The 6765-nt window shown below is 56.0% G+C and overlaps 1 long non-coding RNA gene across 1 annotated transcript; it reads right to left on the bottom strand.

Annotated features, from left to right (window-relative positions):
• Positions 1-2459: 2459 nt before the first annotated feature.
• On the bottom strand, positions 2460-6070 carry LOC135278539 (uncharacterized). Its single transcript, XR_010346017.1, has 3 exons — positions 4908-6070; positions 3725-3784; positions 2460-3571 (listed from the first exon to the last, which is right to left on the bottom strand). It is a non-coding gene; the product is annotated as an uncharacterized LOC135278539 (long non-coding RNA).
• Positions 6071-6765: the final 695 nt, after the last annotated feature.

Raw genomic sequence — 6765 nt, 5'->3', positions numbered from 1 at the left:
TCTCTGAAACCACCCTTCAATCCCTCTCAGGCTACTCCTGTTCTGTTCTCAGTCTCCATACCACTGAACTTAGAGTCATCAGCCTCTCCCCACTGGTTATGTGATGAGCCGTCCAAATGTCATCTTGGGAGATGTTTGGGTTCTCACCAAGGTCTGTGAAAATTGAAAAAAAGTGGTCAAAGTTATTTTCTCCTAAATCTTACAGTGACAGAACAAGGGTCAATACCATTAGACTGAAGGAGGGCAGAACTACATTTTTTGGAATGAAGAAAATATTTTACAATTATGGAAGGAGGAAATTATGTGAGTGGCACAAAACTTCAACTGGTCTTCCAGAGAAGAGGATGCCTCACCCCAGAAGTTGTCCAAGAGCAGGAGCTTTATGCAACCTGACCCAGTGAAACCCTCTCATCCCCAAGCACAGAATTCCTGTTCTGTGGGTTCTCTGATGTGCTGGGTGCCCTCACAACGCTTCTGGCCAGAATGTCTGCTGAAGGCAGCCAGGCTGCTGCAGGGGCAGTGACCTCACAGCCATCACCATGGCAGCCCTGTCCCCTGGGCCTGGCTCTCCCCTTTCCTCTGCCCCTGCCTTGTCTCTGCTGGCATGAAGAGTTTTGTCATTCATATCTTGTCCCCAAGGTGCTGGGGCCAATGGCTTCCCAGGCAGGCTCCTGGAGCAGAAGTGGCTTTTCAGAGCCCAGGCAGAAATGAGCCCTGAGGCAGCAGCTCTGCAGTGCTGGCCACCAGGCCGGGCTGCCAAGGGAGGCTTCTGGCCATGCCCTGCAAGCAGCTGCTGCTGCCAAGGTGCCTTTGGTGCCTCAGGCTCTGCCTGGCACAGCTCCCAGCATGGCACTCTGCCCTTGTGCCCGAGCCCTTCCCTGTGCTGGGGCTGGCCTGGGGCTTTTCCTGCAGCGGGACCTGCCCTGCTCCTGGCACAGGAAAGGCAGGTCCTGCTGGAGCAGGAGGCTCTGCCTGCAGTGGGCTCCAACCACTCCAGCAAGGCTCTGTTGACTCCAAAACTGCTTCCTAAAGCAGAATATTCTAATAATTGTTATAGAACCTATACTGTGAAGTAAATAACTGTGGTTAAGTTCTTTCTTCTAATCATGATCAGAATCAATCAGAGCCATATTTATAGAAATATATCTGATATTACATCATTAATTGTATGGGACAAATTGCATTAAGATTCAATTCCACCTGTACAATCTCTACACCTTTGACAAATTCTGGGGCTAGGATTGGATCCAGCTGATCCCAGTCTCCTCTCTTAAAAGGAATTCTGGAAGTCTGGGGGCCCTGCAGGGATTTGAGGATCCATGGTGGCTGTTGGATGTCATTCCTCTATCTCATAACCCAGCAGGATTTTCTGTAATAAAGAAATAAAGCTTTTCCCTGAGGCTCCCACTGTGCCTATGACAGGAACCCCTGGGAGTGTCTGTCACATCCCAGCTCTTTGGCAGCCTGGGGACTCCTGGGATGTCACCGTGGAGCCCCTGTCAGTGCCTGGGACAGATCGGTGCCTTTGCAGCCCAAGGTCCCCTGGGATGTCACCATGGAATGGCTGTGACTGCCTCTGAGCACAGAAGCTCTTTACCATCCCCAGAAACCCCTGGGAGGTCTCCATGGAGCCCCCAGCTCTGCCCGTGACATTCCAGCTCTTCAACAGCCTGGAATGTCCCCATGGAACACTCTGACGGCCTGTGACAAATCTGATCCTTACCAGGCAACCATCCCCAGCCCCCTGTTGCTATGGTCAGTTTCCATAGCAACCATCCCCAGCCCCCTGTTGCTATGGTCAGTTTCCATGGCAACCATCCCCAGCCCCCTGTTGCCATGCTCAGTCCCCTGGCAGCTCCATGCACACCCCAGGCCAGGGCTGGGTGCCATGAACACCAGCTCAGGCCTGCAGCCAGAGCCCGTTGCCATGGCAACCATTGGCAGCCCCATCCCCAGGGTCATGGGATCCCAGATCCACAGAATTGGCTGAGCTGGGAGGGACCCATCAGGATCCTGGAGTCCAACTGCTGGCCCTGCACAGGACACCCCAACAATGCCAGCCTGGGCCTGGCAGGGCTGTGCAAATGCTGCTGGAGCTCAGAGAGCCCTGGAGCTGGGAGCCTTCCCTGGGGAGCCTGGGCATTGCCCCAGCAGCCTCTGGGCAAAAACCTTTTCCTGAGATCCAGCCTGAGCCTGCCCCGACTCAGCTGCAGCCGTTCCCTCCAGTCCTGTCCCTGGGCACCAGAGGGAAGAGGTTCCCACAGCCCCAGCCAGGGACCCGCTCCCAAGGCTGTTGCCATGGCCACCAGGGCTGGGACCAGCTGGGATACTCGGTTTCCATGGGCTGGGGTTCAGGAATGGGATTCCCCAATTTCCTGCTCCCTCTAAAACCGCGCTGCTGCTCACTGCCCTCCCACCTCCCATGGAAAGCACAAAAGGCAAAGATCCCAGGCTGGGATAAGAACAATTTACTGGGAACAGCAATGAGATAAGGAACAAATAGGAACAAAAGCAATATTGATAACAGAAGGGATAAGAAAAACTATTTACAGGGAAAAGTACAACATCACCACTGAGTGGCTCTTCCTGGCCACGTATTTCCTCCTGCCTGGAAAGGACACCTTTCTCCTCAGGGAGAGAGAGAGAGTCCCTTTCCTGCCCCTGGCAATGACCTGAGGTGGGAGTGAATCTAATGACACGGCTCTGGCCAGACCCTCTTGTTCTTCAATCCTACATCAGCTCACTAGCAGGGGCAGGAAAAGTGACAAGTGTCTTCCCACCATGGATCACAGGGAACATGGATCAGCAGGTCTCTTCCCAGTGTGGGTTCTCCAATGGGGGATGAAGCTGGAGCAGCACACGAGGCTCTTCCCACACTCAGGGCACTTGCAGGACTTCCCTTACTGGTGACTCTGTTGATGTTTGGTCAAGTTAGAGCTGTGGGTAAAGCTCTTCCCACACTGGGGACACTCGTAGGGCCTCTCCCCGCTGTGGATGCACCGGTGCCTGGCGATGTTTGAGTTGCACTTGAAGCCCTTCCTGCAGTCTGGGCAGAGGAAGGGCCTCTCCTCTGTGTGAATCCATTGATGCTGGAGGAGACTGGAGCTGGTCTGAAACCTCTTCTGACACTCGGGACAGTCATAGGGCCTCTCCCCGGTATGGATGCGTTAGTGAGTGATGAGCTCAGAGCTGCACCTGAAGCCTTTCCCACACTCCCCACACTCGTAGGGCTGTTCCCCAGTGTGGCTCCTCTGGTGCACGATCAGGCTGGTGATCCACCAGAAGCTCTTCCCACACTCCAAGCACCTGTGAGGCTTCTCCCCATCAGGAACCTGCTCATGGACCACCAGCTCCAAGCTCTGGCTGAAGCTCTGTCCACCTTCCTGGCACAGGGTGGATCTTTACTCCTCAGAGCAACCTGGGCTGCGTTTGCAGCCCCTCCTCGTGCAGGATCTCCGGGGCTTTTCCTCCCCGTTGGGTTCCTGCGCCGTGGAGCCGCTCAAAACGGCCTCTGCCACGAGGTTCTGCCGCGGGGATTTGTCCTCCCTGCTCTCCATGCTCAGCTCCTGCTCTGGGGGAGGAAGGACAAGGACAGGATGGCATTTGCCTCCGGGCCACAGGCAAGGGCAAGGAGATGCCCCCAGGCTGTCCTGCAGCTGGGGGCTGTGCTGGGCTGGGAGATGGAGCAGGAGAGAGGGGAAAGGGGCACTGACTTCCTCCTCACCTGCTTGCATGTTCTGGGGCATTTTCCTCACAGCCTCAATGGGGGTTGGCAATGGAAATCCTGGTTGGAGGAAAACTAAGGATGAGCACGTTGTGTTTGAAGGTCTCTCTGCCCAAGTCCATCTCTACAAGTCACCAGCGACCTAGGCTCCAGAAAAACCTCCCAAACACCAAGATTCAGGGCTGAAAAACCCTCCCCAGGAGTTCCCTGTCCGTGCTCCCTCCCCTCTGGTGTTCAGGGTTGCCCCTGTACCCAGCTGCTGGGGTCACGCTTGCATTGGGGGTCCCCCTTCTCCTCGGTGCCCGCCCTCCCCAGCCTGCTGGCACTCCCAGCAATCCCAAAAGCTGCCCCCTCTTCGCTCCCCATTCAGGGGTGCCGGGGCTTTTTGGGCTCCCTTCTGGGCTCCCTTCTCCCCTCATTCTCTGCTCCGGGCTGCAGGGGCTCCAAGGAGTCCCCCCCTGCCCCTCTCCAGCCTCTGCAGGCTCCCGCCAATGGCGGCGCTCCCCCCTCTCTGGGCTCCCCACTTTGGGCTCCTGGGGGACACAGGGCTCTGCTCCTCCAGGCTGCCTCTGCCGCCAGCCGCCACCGCCACCCCCCGATGTCCCCCCGAGGGGCCTTTTCCGCTCAGCCTTGCACTTCTTCATTCTCCAAACATCCCCCCAAAAAAATCCCAACTGGGAGGAACTGGGAGTCACTGGGAACATGCTGGTGATCACTGGAAAAAACTGTGCTTATACTGGGATCAACTGGGATCACGCTGGAGGTGACTGGGATCATCCTGGCAGTGAGTGCCACTGCACTGAGGCTGACTGGGAGTGCTTGGCAGCAAATGGGATCATACTGGAAAGAACTGGGAGTGTCTGTAACCAAAGGGAGGGTGAAAGAGAGCAACTGGAACCATGTGGAGCACAACTGGTTCATACTGGCAGGGACTGGGAGCACACTGGGCTCATCTCTGGATCATACTGGGAGGGACTGGACCGATACTGGGAGAATCTGAGAGCGACTGGGAACACACCCTGCACATCATCCCCCATACTGGGACTGACTGGGAGCAACTGGGATTATACTGGGACCACACTGGGAGGGCTGGCATGTGACTGGGATCCAACTGGAGCTTACTGGGATCATATTGGGATTGAAAGGGAGCGACTGGGATCACACTTTGGGCTACTGGGAGCACCTGAGAGAAACTGGGATCACGCTGCAAGCAAACTGGAGGAACTGGGCAGGACTGGATGCATGCTGGAGGCAGCTGGGATATTCTGGGCGTGACTGGGGGATCACACTGGGAGAACTGACACCTTCCTGGGGCCCCTGGCAGCGCCTGGGAATGACGGCAGACATGCTGGGACAAGGTGGGAAATGTTGGGGGGTTTGTGGATTTTGGGGGGTTTGGATTTTGGGGGTTTTATTGGCGCTTTGGGGGGGGTGTTCTTCTGGGGGTGTTTGGAGGTTTATTGAAAATTTTGGTAGGTTTTTTTTTGTATTTTGGGAGGTTTTACTGGGATTTTGTTGGGGGTTTTTGCAATTCTCATAAATTCTGGGGATTTTATTGGGATTTTTAGGAGATTTTGAGGTATTTATTGGAATTTTGGAGGCATTTAGTGGGATGTATTTGGGATTTGGGTTTTTTGGCAATTTGGGGTTTTTTGGGAGTTTTGGTGGGATTTAGAGGAGTTTTGTTGGGATTTTTGGGTGTTGCTCTGATTTCTTTGGGTCTTGGGGGAGATTTTGCAAGATTTTTTAGGGGACATTTTTTGGGGTGGATTTGTGGGGTTTCATTAGGATTTTGGGGGTTATTGGGATTTCAAAAGATTTTGTGGGCTTTTATTGGGATTCTAGGGTGTTCTAATGGGATTTTGCGAGATTTATTTCGGATTTCATGAGTTTTATTGGGACTTTTGGGGCTTTTAAGGAGATTGTGATGCCTCTCAGCCCTTCTGCAAACCCTGGGACAACCCAAAGGCCCCAGACTCCCAAATGCCCCACAAATTCCACTAAAAATCCCACATTCCTCAAGAAATTACAATAAGATCCTCCAAAACCCCAGAGAATCCCACCAAATCCAAGTGAAACCCACCCAAACTCAAAAAAACTCCCCAAAATTTCACTAAACACCCTCAAAAATCAACCCCCAACCCCAATAAAATCCCCCAAAATCCAAAACTCCCGAAAGCCACAAAACTCCCAAAATCCCATAAACCCCGAAACACAATAATTCTCTCTGAATCCCCAATAATACACCCTCAACTTCCATCAAAACCCTCCAAAGCTCTAAAAACGCCCTCCCAAAATCCCCAAAAACCCTCCCAAAATTGCCCCCAAATGCCAAAAATGCCCCCCAAAATCCCCCCAGACTCACTGGGGCCGTGCTGGGTCAGGGGCACCGGCCGGTGGAACAGGAGCCACCTCAGGGGCCCTCGGAGCTCTGTGGGGAGGGGACACCATGGGAGACCCCCAGAAACGGGAGGGGGGGGGGGTCTGGGAACCCCCAGGATCCCCAAATCTCCCCCGGGAACCCCAAATCCCCCTGAAAAGCCCCCAAGGTTGGCCCAGGACCACCCTGGAACCCCAAAGTCCCCCCAGCACCCCCAGGACCCCCCTCGAGACCCCTCTCAGGACCCCTCCCCACCCCCAGATCCCCCCACAGTGCCCCAGGACCCCTCCCCAGACCCTCCCTGACCCCTCACGATCCCCCAGCCAAGACCCCTCCCCAGACCCCGCCCCACACCCCGGAACCCTCCCCAAAGCCCCTCCAGCCCCCCGGACCCTCCCACGGCCCCCCGATCCCCTCTCAGCCCCTCCCGGCCCTGTCCCGGCCGCCTCAGCAGCTCCCGGAGCGCTCCGGCCGCTCCCAGCGCCGCCCCCGCTCTCTGCAGCGCCCGGCACCGGCACCGCCGCTGCGGCTCGCCTCTGATTGGCTGCAGCGGCGCGGGGAGGCGGGCGCTGCTGAGGGGAGCCGCGCCCTCATTGGCTGGTTCGGGGCGGGGCGCGCCGCTATTGGCTGGGGAGCCCGTGCACGCGGCGGAGGCGGGAGA

Source organism: Passer domesticus, chromosome 11, assembly GCF_036417665.1.
Source record: "Passer domesticus isolate bPasDom1 chromosome 11, bPasDom1.hap1, whole genome shotgun sequence".
Classification (NCBI taxonomy): Eukaryota; Metazoa; Chordata; class Aves; order Passeriformes; family Passeridae; genus Passer; species Passer domesticus.
The sequence above is the reverse complement of the archived record's forward strand: the minus strand, read 5'-3'. Positions and strand labels throughout refer to the sequence as shown.